The 12,418-nt window shown below is 38.6% G+C and overlaps 1 pseudogene; it reads right to left on the reverse strand.

The window, feature by feature from the left end:
• Positions 1–7,280: 7,280 nt before the first annotated feature.
• Positions 7,281–7,754, reverse strand: LOC100426695 (large ribosomal subunit protein uL23 pseudogene; annotated as a pseudogene).
• Between the last annotated feature and the right edge of the window lie 4,664 nt (positions 7,755–12,418).

Genomic DNA, 12,418 nt, shown 5'->3' on the forward strand with positions numbered 1-12,418 from the left:
GTGGAGACAGGGTTTCACTGTATTGCCCAGGCTGGTCTTGAAGCCCTGAGCTCAGGTTATCCTCCCACCTCGGCCTCCCAAAGTGCTGGGATTACAGGTATGAGCCACCCACCTGGCCTCAAAATTTCAGTTTAACCAAACACTTATTGAGCATTTAATGTGAGAAAGGCATAGCCTAAGAGCTGGGGACACCAACATGAAGTAGGTCCTGCTCTCAGGGATCAAAGTCTAAAAACAATAAATGATGTGCGGTGGTTTTAGTGTCTTTATTCCCCAGACAAAGAGGGATGTTTTGACTGTGTTTATAAAATGTGTACAAATTAAGACTCAATAGTTTAAAGATTATATTTTACACTTGTGAACCCAATAGTTATGCTTAAACATTATCTGGCACAGTAACTGTTCTGGGTAAATACCAAAGACGTTCATGGATCCAGTCATTTTTGAGTTTTTTTCTTTTTTTAAGAGTCATGGTTAATTTTAGCTAGACAAAGTCTGAGTCAGGTCATTTCTATCTTGCTGAATTCCCCTTACAGTCTCAGCTGGACCCAGCGTCCTTCATTTCCTATCCTAAATTGCTGCCCTTATGTTCTATGCTTGCTGTGGAGAAGAACTGTAGCTCTTAATTGTCTGCGGCCAGATCCTCCCACTCCATCTTCCCCTTCTGCACGGAACACTCCATGTCACTCTGGGGAGAAACGTGCTATATCCATGCAAAGGGTGGTTGTATGGATGTTTCTCATAAACACCAAGGTTTAGAAGGTCAAAAGTCATATCAGACCCTAAGGTAACAACAAAACTTTCTTGGAAATCTATTCCATGATGTTCGCTTTGATGTCAGTTACAACTGTGTTGTGCACACATATATCTCTGTGTAGTCACAGCTAAGAGGCAGGGATGACTAGCACACAGGGCTAATACTAATGACTGTATTTTCTACCACATCCTACCGATTAAGTAGTTCTCATAGTGGTTACCTGAATCACAAAAATTCTAGGGTCTTCAACTCCATAATGATAGGAAAGGGAACAGTTGGCCTAGCTTCAACCATTTATCCTGGACTCACAAAAACCATCTTTATTCATTTGTCTAGTCTTTCCCAGTCACCAGTATTAATAAACGGCTGCCAGATGACAAGACCAAATTGCCTCTGCCCATGGATTAGATTAGAGTATTATGTTATAGGCTTAACAGCAGAAGTTTAAATTATGAAAATGAGAACAAATGAAGCCTACTTGCTAAGATTTGCCTACCTAGCTGGTGTAAGACAATCTTAGCTCTACTGAGAAATTTACAGTGCATATTGTTTTTCTTTCATCTGCCCTTATAAGGATGGATAGTTCTGCAGTCAAAATTTTTGCCCAAGGATTTTACTATCACAATGAACTTTGGTCATCAAAATCTGAGCCAAAGAAAATTGAAGGTGATTGGTGTAATCAGTTTCCCATTCCTTGGGAATGCCACTAAAGAATGCTACCCTGTTTTGTTGGCTGAATGCAAATATCTTCATTTGTTATGTATACATCCAAGTTTATGCTCATCTGAGGAGAGTTATATTCAGAATTTGGATTCCAAAAAGCAAGCCCCTGCAAGTCTCCTGATGATTAATTAGTCATTTAATTTCAATGTTTACTGAGATCCTACTGTGTGCAGTGCTGTGCTAGGTGCTGGGGACCTATATCCCTGTAATGTAAATATCCTCCTTGAGATCAAGGAGCTTAGAGTGCAATAAAAGAGACAGATAAAAACTACCTATAAATGAAACAAGGACTCTAAGAGATGCATAAGCAAAGTGTTAAAAAAAAAAAAAAGTAATAAAAATTATCTGGGGAGAGCAGAGAAGACTCCAGTGAAGACATAGCAGTTAAACTAGAAATAAAATTTCTGGAATCAAAGATGAAGAAAAAAAGGCATCACAAACAAAGTCAAAGGGGCTTAAGAGTTAAGTACAGTCATGCGCCATGTAACAACATTTCAGTCGATGACAAACCACATATATGATGGTGATCCTATAAGATTATAATACCATATTTTTACTGTACCTTTTCTATGTTTAGGTACACAAATACTTACCATTGGGTTACAATTCCCTGTAGTATTCAGTACAGTCACTTGCTGTACAGGTGTGCAGCCTAGGAGCAATAGGCTATATCATGTACATGTATAGCAGGCTAAACCATCGAGGTTTATTCAAGTACTCTGTATGATGTTCGCACCATGATGAAACCACCAATGCACTTCTCAGAACATACTCCTGTCATTTAGTGATGGATGACTATAGCTCCAAACTGTATTTTAAAAGAGAAAAGGCACTGGACGTTGAGTTCCAAGACAGGTTTTAATTCCTGCCTCATCTTTTATTCTCTATGGACACTTGACTAATAAGAAAAATGGGATTAGGGTTTGCCTATATCCAGAGGTGCTATTCAAAAAGTTCACATATGGTATTATGGTATGAGCACGGACCAATCAAAACAAACGTTGGCTGTAATAATCAGTACAGACATTTTGGTGCATTCCAAGTGAATACCTACCAACCTTGCCTGCATCTTTTTCCCCCATATCTTCCCGCTTTAGAATTTAGGTTCCATGAGAGCAACCACTGTTAACCATTGCGTTCTGAAAATGTGACCGGGATTTATTTTCATCAGGTATGGTAAGACACATAGGCCCAGTATTGACTGATGTGAAGGGACAAGTTTTTACTCACCAATCCCTGGAAATAGGAGGCCTGGCATGCCATGCAGATCCACATAGGGAGTCTGACCACGGTTCGTCAGGAGGCCGAAGAGGAAGAGGAGAAAACATGGCCCAGAGCCTTTACTGGGGTTTTCACAGGAAGGAGTGGGTGCAGCAGGGTAGGTATAATGAGCAAGCTAATGATGAGACAGTTTGAATAATTTTGATGGACTCTGGGCTATTGCAGTGGTCCCTAATTGTTCAGTACCTGGCCCTCGGGTCATTCAGGGCAGGAGAAACATTGGCTTGGTGTGCGAGAGTTTGATAAAGGAGATGTTTGGGGGAGTGGGCTCTGGATTGGTTGGTCTGTATGTTAAAGACATGCTCACAGCGGAGTCGTTTGATCTCTCTAGGAATTAGCTAGCCCTGGGAGGGTCAGTCTCTCCAGCATCAAGGCCTCAGCAAGAGCATCAAGAATATAGAAAATTTCATACACGTTGCTTCCAGCATGCCTGGTAAATGTAGGTGCTCAACAAGTAGGTATTATATAGATGAATAAGTAAATGAGAGATTATTTAAATGCGACTGGAGTATAGAATAGATGAAAATATATATGGGACTAGGACTAAAAAGGTATGGGTATTTTGGGGGTTTTTGTATAAATGTATGCGGTACAAGTGCAGTTTTGTTACCTGCATAGATTGTGTAGATGTCAAGTCAGGGCTTTTAGGGTATCCACCACCCAAATAATATACATTGTACCCATTAAATAATTTCTCATCATTCATCCCCTCCCACTCCTTCACCCTACTGAATCTCTCCACTCTCTATGTCCATGATTCCACTCTCTATGTCCATCTGTACATATTATTTAGCTCCCACTTATGAGTGAGAACATGCAATATTCATCTTTTGTGTCTGACCTGTTTCATTTAAGATAATGACCTCCAATTCTACCCATGTTGCTGCAAAAGATGTGATTTATTTTCTTTTCTAAATAACTTCCACTTTTATTTTAGATTCAGGAGGTACATGTGCAGGTTTGTTACATGGGTAGTGTGACACTGAGGTTTGGGGTACAAATGATCCTGTCACTCAGGTAGTGAGCATAAAATCAAATAGGTAGCATTTCATTTCACCCCTTGCCTCTCTTCTTCCCTCCCCACTCTAGTATTCCCCAGTGTCTATTTTTCCCATCTTTATGTTCAGGTGTATCCAGTGCTTGGATCCTACTTATAAGTGAGAACATGTGGTATTTGGTTTTCTGTTTCTGCATTAATTCACTTAGGATGATTGCTGCCAGCTACATCCATGTTGCTCCAAAGGACATGATTTTATTCTTTTTTATGACTGCATAAGATTCCAAAAAGACAGGATTTCATTCTTTAAAAATGTACATTGAAGCCAGTTGGGAAGGCTTGCATTCCATGCTAAGAAGCTGGTCTTGTAACAAATTTTAAAATAGTTCTGAATATCCTCTATGTGCCCTGTAATGAAATCAGGATAATTACATTGGCCACTCAAGTAATGACTGGTAAACTAGAGGGGTTTTTGTTTACTTTTTCTCAGAAGTCTTTTTCTATATTATTTCACATCATCTGTCTTAGTGAGTTTGGGCTGCTATAACAAATACCATAGACTAGGTGGCTTTAACAACAAGCATTTATTTCTCACAATTCTGCAGGCTGAGAAGTCTAAGATTAAGGTACCAGCCTGGTAGGGGCTCTCTTCCTGGTTTGCAGGTGGCCATCTTGCTGTATCTTCACGGGGGGAGAGAGAGAGAGAGATCATCTTTCTGGTATCTCTTTTTATAAAAGCATTCCTCTCATCATGAGGGGCTCCACTCCCATGACCTCATTACCTCCCAAAGACTCCACCTCCACATGCTATTACACCAAGGATAAGGGTTTCAACATAAGAATTTTGGGTAGATACAAGCATTGAATTCATTGCACCATAGACAAAAGTGGAAATTAGCCTTCTATAAATACCAGTTCATATTCTATGTGCTCTGGAATGTCTTCCCTAATCAAGTTAATCTGCCTTTTTTATATTCTGTTTTGGGTCGTGCTTCTTAGGCTTTAATGTGCGTGAGAGTCACCTGGCAGATCTTGTTAAAATGTATATTGCGATTCAGTAGGTCTGGGGTGAAGTGGGGCTGATTCTGCCTTTCTAATGAGTTCTCTGGTGATCCAGTCCTGCTGGTCGAGAGGGTGTACTTGGAATAGTAAGGTTTCAGAAGGTGGACTATTTTTTATTGGATAGGCAATACAGTACACAAAACTGGTTAAGAGCAAGTCTGGATTTGAACCCTGACTGCTGCATGTGGTTGAGGACAAGTTACTTAATCTCTCTAAGCCTCTGTTTCCTGTTAAATGAGGACAACAAATAGTACCAACTTCAAACGGTTGCTTTAAAAGGCTTAGCACAGTATTTTATACTAACAGCTAAAAGAAAACACCATAATAGTAACAAGAATGGCAAAAATAGTAACCATGGTAATATTTAGGATAGAAGGATAACCACATAAACTGGGATTGTATCCAGTGAGTGTTCCTGACAGCTCAGGGTCAGGATTCTAAAGTGGTATCTAACCACCCTCCCAACACATTCATGACAGTCTGATTAACATTTTTTCCTCCCAGTGATGGAAACAAGAGTAGGTTCTTTTTCTGCTGCATAGCTGGGCCTTTACATAAAGAAAAGGCTCACAAAAGAAAACACAAAGTAAAACATAAGTAATCTTTAAGAATATTACCTAGCTTTCCTCAACCCAGTGAGGGAGAAAAAGGGCAGATAACCAGCTAAGAGGGAAATGAAGGGCTATGGCATCTCATCACTCCTGATAGAATTCCTGATACACTGTAAAGCAGGAGGGTGTCAAATGTTACTCTAGCAGCTGGCAGGACCCCATGGGATGAGTCTTGCTTTGATAATTCTGCAAACATATCACAGCATATGCAATAGCAGCAGAAACACGAACCCCAACTGGTCTTGTCTCAAGCTGCCTTGGGGATATATGGTCACAGAAATACAAGTTTAAAAAATCTAAACTCTTGAAACTTTTCGAGACCGACTAGACACTTCTAAGCTATGCTACCCAGGCCCAAGTAACCTAATGATCCTTTTAAAACATACTGCTAAGAGCTAATGACATTCTTACATTTCAAACATAGTTTTGTGTTAATTCAAATTGCTGGGAGGATCACATGATCCCAGGAGTTTGAGAACAGCCTGGGCAACGTGGTGAAACCCTGTCTCTACAAAAAAATACAAAAATTCGTCAGGTGTGGTGACACATGCCTGTAGTCCCAGCTTCTAGGGAGGATGAGGTGGGAGGATCACCTGAGCCCAGGGAGCTTGAGGCTGCTGTGTGCCATGATCACACCACTGCACTCCAGCCTGGGTGACAGAGCAAGATGCTGTCAAAGAAAAAGAAAAAAAAAGAAAAGAAAAGAGGGAGGGAGGGAGGGATGGAGAGAGGAAGGAAGGAAGGAAGGAAGGAATGAAGGAAAGAAGGAAGGAAGGAAGGAAGGAAGGAAGGAAGGAAGGAAGGAAGGAAGGAAGGAAGGAAGGAAGGGAGGGAGGGAAGGAAGGAAAATTCAAACTGCTATATTCCAACAAAGTTGTATAAAAGCTGTTTCACATTTACGGTATACAGGCTTCAACTAATGAAGGTGGTATTTTGATGACTAAAAGGAAAATGTCTGGTTTCAAATTGGCAGACAAAATGGGAGCCAAAGCCCTGGAAAAAGAAATTGTTCTAAAACCCCTACCAGTACAAAATCTGAGGCTACTGCTATACTATAAACTTTACAACGATCTTGGTGATTCACTAACAGTTATTATGCTAAATTTGAGGGATGCATAATCTCAAGCCAACACACATAAATGAGACTTTTAATAATTAAAGCTGTCTACACTCTATTACCCAGAAGTACTATTTTTAAGATTGTTCCTATAAGAAAAAAATAAAGTGACAAAAAGTCATGTCAGCAAAGTTCATAACAGTAGTCTTTATAACAAAAAAAAATCGGAACTAACTTTAATAACTAAAAGAAGAAGAAAAATATTTATCAATGCAACAGAATATAATGCAACTATTACAACCCTCAGCCTCAACTCTTAGGGTACTCTGATTTTACAATAAAACAGCAACTCATAGAATTCTTGCAAGGAGTATCTCATATATCATGATTGAAAATTGTGCAAAAATGATAAAGAAGCAATAATAATATTAATGTTACCATTTGGTTTAACATTTGCTTTTTGTTTAACATTTTACTTTCCTCCCCTCCCATTATCTATATGAGAAAGATAATTTTCTTTAATTATATGACCTTTGTTCATTTTGTGCTAAAGTATCTATCTTAGGTACAAGAAATGATTTCAAGTTATTGTGATTACTAATGAGGATGACTATAACCTTCACTTTAATTACCTTCAAAAGAAAAATGAGCTTCCATTTCTAGAAGTATGGTGGACTAGATGTCTTCCTAACCACGAACTGAAAACATTAAAATGCTAAATAAAATACTAAAACTTCTTTTTTTATGGTAAAAATATGTACATATATTTAGAATTAGCCAGCTGGACTCAGTTTAAATAATCCCAATTTTGTTGGCAACATCCAAAGCATCATAATCAGAAGCCAGTTGAACATATGCCTTCTTCTCTCCATCAGGCCAAATCAGGGTGTTGACCTTGGCCACATCAATGTCATAGAGATTCTTAACAGCCTGTTAGATCTGGTGCATGTTGGCTTTAACATCTACAGTGAACACAAATGTGTTGTTGTCTTCTATCTTCTTCATGGCAGACTCCGTGGTCAGTGGAAACTTGATGATAGCATAGCGGTCAAGCTTGTTTCTCCTGGGGGTGCTCTTCCGAGGATATCTGGGCTGCCTCTGGAGTCACAGTGTTTGGGGCTGCCGGAAGGTGGGTAACGTGCAGATCTTCTCTTTTTTTTTGTGGCTGTGGAAACCTTTCAACACCACCTTCTTGGCCTTCAAAGCCATTGCTTTGGCTGCAGTTTTAGGAGGGTCGGGAGCTTCCTTCTTTGCTTTTGGCACCATCTCGTGAAAAGGGCTAAAACTTCCTTTTTAAATGCAACAAGAGCTAAGCAAGACATTAAGGAATATTCAGAAGTCAAAAACTAAGTGACTATGGAAACCCAGAAAGGTACATACCATACTGAAACCCGCTTTTCTCTTGAGGTTATATATCTAACTAAATGACCTTGACCTTAGATTTCCACAGCCTCCCAGGGATTGGGAGGGAGGAGAAAAAGACCAGGTCTTCTCAAGTTAGAAATCATAATAAGTGATTCTTCCAATAAAAATGGGATGACAAAATGCTACACCTTCTAAGTAATAGTATACTAAAAGTAATCACAACTCTCTTCCCCCAAACCCCTAAAGAGAACTTCAGGGAAATGGGTCTGACCTTAGTGTTGAATAGAAAGTGGGAAAAAACCTAAGTATTAATAACCACAACAGCTTTCTCCCTGTCTACATCCTAACTTCACACTACATAGGTGGTACAAGAAACCTCAAGTCAAGAATTTAGTTCTCAGACACATAATAGAATCAAATATAAATCTCTGCAATAACCTTCAAGTCAGGCCTTAAAGAATTCTCACTGTTCTAAGAAATAACAATTCACCATCATGAAAATTCACAAAATACACAAGAAAACAAGGTACTATGAGTAAGAACCAGCAGAAACAACAAAGAACAAAATCAAATATATGAAAACTTCAGACACTAAAGTACCAATCATAGAACATAAAATAAATATGTTAATGTCTTCAGTGAACCAAGAGAATTAAAACATGAGTTAAAAAAGGAAAAAATAAACTATTAAGTAAAAATTTGAAAAAGAACTAAATATATAATAACTGAAATTTAAAACTTAGTAAGTTCTATAGCAGATTAAAGGCAGCTAAAGAGAGAATTAGTGAACTGGAAGGTAGGGCTCAATTACCCAGAATAAAGCAGAAAGAGAAAAAGAGATAGAAAGTATAAAAGAAAGTTAAGTGACATAGAGCATTGAGCAAGAAGGTCTAAAACACATGTAATCAGATGACAGAAGGACAGAAGAGATAAAATGGGATGAGACAATAACTGAAGAAATAATGGCTGAGAACTCATCAACATTTATGAAAACAACAATCCGCAAACTTGTAAAGCCCAACAAGTCCCCAGTGGGAAAAATAAAAATAAAAATAAATTCATACCTACACATATCATAGTAATGGCAAAACACCAAAGACAAAATGATTTCAAATGCAACTAGAGAGAAAAGTCATGTTACCTTTAAAGGAAAAACAATGAACTGATAGCCAAATTTTCAACAACTGAAACCAGAAGACAAAGAACATTATATATTGACTCTGGTAACAGAAAATAATTATTAATCTAGAATTATCCAAGAAAAATATCTTTAGAGACCAAGGGGAAAATTAATATAATTCAGTAGAGGGAAAGGAAATTGAGAAAGTTTACTACCAACAAATTCTCATTAAAGAAAATTCTATGAGCACTTCAGGCAGAAGGAAAGTAATCTCAGGTGGAAAGTCTGACATGCAAAGAAAATTGTAGATACGTCATCAGAGTGAACAGACAACCTACAAAATGGTAGAAAATTTTTGCAATCTATCCATCTGACAAAGGTCTAATAGGCAGAGTCTACAAGGAACTTAAACAAATTTACAAGAAAAAAACAACCCCATTATAAAGTGGGCAAAGGACATGACAGACACTTCTCAAAAGAAGACATACATTCAGTCAAGAAACATATGCAAAAAAGCTCAACATCACTGATCATTAGAGAAATGCAAATCAAAACCATGATGAGATACCATCTCATGTCAGTCATAATGGCTATTATTAAAAAGTCAAAAAACAACAGATACTGCCAAGGGGATGGAGAAAAAGGAATATATATATATATAGAGAGAGATGGAGTCTTGCTCTGTTGCTCAGGCTAGAGTGTAGTGGCATGATCTTGGCTCACTGCAACCTCTGCCTCCCAGGTTCAAACGATTCTCCTGTCTCAGCCTCCCATGTAGGTGGGATTACAGGCGTCCACCACCACATCAGGCTAATTTTTGTATTTTTAGTAGAGATAAGGTTTTGCCACGTTGGCCAAGCTGATCTCAAACTCCTGACCTCAGGTGATCTCCCTGCCTTGGCCTCCCAAAGTGCTGGGATTACAAGCATGAGCAACCACCCCTGGCAGAAAAAGGAACACTTTTACACTGTTGGTAGAAGTATAAATTAGTTCGACCATTGTGGAAGACAGTATGGCAATTCCTCAAAGGCCTAGAGGCAGAAATACCATTCAACTCAACAATCCCACTATTGGATGTATACTCAATGGAATATAAAGCATTCTGTTATAAAGATACATGGACACATATGTTCATTGCATCACTATTCACAATAGCAAAGACATGGAATCAGCCTAAATCCCCATCAATAATAGGCTGGATAAAGAAAATGTGGTACATATACACCATGGAATACTATGCAGTCATAAAAAAGAACAAAATCATGTCCTTTTCAGGGACATGGATGGAGCTGAAAGCCATTATCCTCAGCAAACTGACACAGGAACAGAAAACCAAATACCACATATTCTCACTTATAAGTGGGAGGTGAATGACGAGAAAACATGGATACAAGGGGGAGAAGAACAACACACACTAAGGCCTATTGGAGGGTAGAGGGTGGGAGGTGGGAGAGCATCAGGAAAAACAGCTAATGGATGCTGGGCTTAATACCTAGGTGATGGGATGATCTGAACAGCAAACCACTATGGCACATGTTTACCTATGTAACAAACATGAACATCCTGCACATGTATCCCTGAACTTAAAAGTTGGAAATGAAAAAAGGGATAAAAAATGCTGTAAAAAGAAAAAAATGTAGGTATGTGATAGAATGAAAACAAAACACTGATTCTTATAAAATAAAAATGATACAGTTTTGTGGAGATAAACAAAAATGATAAAATTATATTATATAACAATAACATAATAACATATAAGACAGAGTATGTAAGCCAGGAGTGGTATCATTAGAATTAAAATGTTCTAAGATTCAACATAGTACTGGAAGTCCTAGCCAGAACAATCAGACAGGAGAAATAAATAAAAGACATCTAAATAGAAAAAAGAAGTCATTGGCAGATGGGAGGCAGGACTAGATTTCAGCTCCAACTCGGATGGAAAGAGCAGCATGTGAATCTCGCATCATGAATATTTGCTCCAGAATGACTGCAGGAATGAATCAGGAAACCTGAGAGGACCCACCGACCCCTGAAGGAAGTGGATTGCTTTTGCAGGACTCAGGAGACACCCCAAATACTGTGCTGATATTCATGGCTGAGAGACCCAAGACAGTTCACATCACAGTACTCTGCAGACAACCCCCACTACCAGCCCAAAGCCTGGTAGACTTGCTGGGTGGCTAGATCCAGAAGAGAGATAACAATCACTACATCTCAGCTCTCAGGAAGCCACATCCTTAGGAAAAGGGGGAGAGTACTACATCAAGGGAACACCCCATGGGACAAAAGAATCTGAGTAACAGTGTTCAGCCCTAGACCTTCCCTCTGACAGAGCCTACCCAAATGAGAAGGAACTAGAAAACCAACTCTGGTAATATGACAAAACAAGGTTCTTTAACACCTCTAAAAAATCGCACTAGCTCACCAGCAATGGATCCATTCAGCTAAGAAGAAATCCCTGATTTAACCGGAAAAGAATTTAGGAGGTTAGTTACTAAGCTAATCAGGGAGGCACCAGAAAAAGGCAAAGTCCAATGTAAGGAAATCCGAAAAATGATACAAGTGAAGGGAGAAATATTCAAGGAAATAGATAGCATAAATTAAAAAAAATCAAAACTTCAGGAAACAATGGACACACTTAGAGAATTGCAAAATGCTCTGGAAAGTCTCAGCAATAGAATTGAACAAGTGAAAGAAGGAAACTCAAAGCTTGAAGAGAAGTTCTTTGAATTAACCCAATCCAACAAAGACAAAGAAAAATGAATAAGAAAATGCCTCCAAGAAGTCTGGGATTATGTTAAACGACCGTACCGAAGAATTATCAGTGTTCCTGAGGAAGAAGAGAATTCTAAAAGTTTGGAAAACATATTTGGGAGAATAATTGAGGAAAGCTTTCCTTGCTTTGCTAGAGACCTAGACATACAAATACAAGAAGTACAAAGAACACCTGGGAAATTGGTCACAAAAAGATCATCACCTAGGCACATTGACATCAGATTATCTAAAGTTAAGATGAAGAAAAAATTTTAAGAGCTGTGAGACAAAAGCACCAGGTAACCCATACAGAAAAACATATCAGATTAACAGCACATTTCTCAGCAGAAAACCCGAAAGCTAAACAGGACTGGGGCTCTATCTTCAGCCTCCTCAAACAAAACAACAGCCAAGAATTTTGTACCCAGTGAAATTAAACTTTGTAAGTGAAGGAAAGATAGTCTTTTTCAGACAAATGCTGAGAGAATTTGCCACTACCAGGCCACCACTACAAGAACTGCTAAAAGGAGCTCTAAATCTTGAAACAAATCCTGGAAACATCAAAACAGAACTTCTTTAAAGCATAAATCTCATAGGACCTATGAAACAAAACTACAATTTAAAAAACAAAAACAAAAAATCAAGGTATACGGGCAAGGAATAGCACAATGAATGGAATGGTACCTCACAT

This window comes from Macaca mulatta, chromosome 6 (genome assembly GCF_049350105.2).
Source record: "Macaca mulatta isolate MMU2019108-1 chromosome 6, T2T-MMU8v2.0, whole genome shotgun sequence".
Classification (NCBI taxonomy): Eukaryota; Metazoa; Chordata; class Mammalia; order Primates; family Cercopithecidae; genus Macaca; species Macaca mulatta.